The following is a 620-nucleotide window of genomic DNA, read 5'->3' as shown; positions in this document are numbered from 1 at the left end:
TCTTTGGAAGCTCTGGGGGCTCCCTGTGGGCTCCCTGTGGGCTCCCTGTGAGCTCCCTGTGAGCTCCCTGTGGGCTCCCTGGGGGCTCCCTGGGGGCTCCCTGCCAGGTCCCTGTGGGCTCCCTGCCAGGTCCCTGTGGGCTCCCTGTGGGCTCCCTGTGGGCTCCCTGGGGGCTCCCTGTGGGCTCCCTGCGGGCTCCCTGCGGGCTTTTCTAGATCCCAGGCTGGACGCTGGATTCTCCTTCCTCCGTTGCTGCATGTGACGCCGGTTCTACGATCTGGAATAAGATTAAAAACGTAGACCTCGACTTCAGAACTTCGTATGCATTTTATCCAAATGCACACTGAACGGTTTTTAAAGTTGGTCCAGTCTGAGCTGACGCCTTTACGCCTCGTTTACCTTCGAGCACCAAGCAGCCGGCGCCGCCTCTGCAGGATTCCAAAATCCTCAACAAAATCTTAGCAAATCGGATCCAGCAGTACATCAGAAAGATCATACACCATGACCAAGTAGGATTTATCCCAGGGATGCAAAGATGGTACAATATCCGCAAATCAATAAACGTGATACATCACATAAACAGATTGAAAGCAAAAAACACAGATGGATATATCCATTGA

This window comes from Myotis davidii, unplaced genomic scaffold, assembly GCF_000327345.1.
Source record: "Myotis davidii unplaced genomic scaffold, ASM32734v1 scaffold807, whole genome shotgun sequence".
NCBI classification, from domain to species: Eukaryota; Metazoa; Chordata; class Mammalia; order Chiroptera; family Vespertilionidae; genus Myotis; species Myotis davidii.
The sequence above is the reverse complement of the archived record's forward strand: the minus strand, read 5'-3'. Positions refer to the sequence as shown.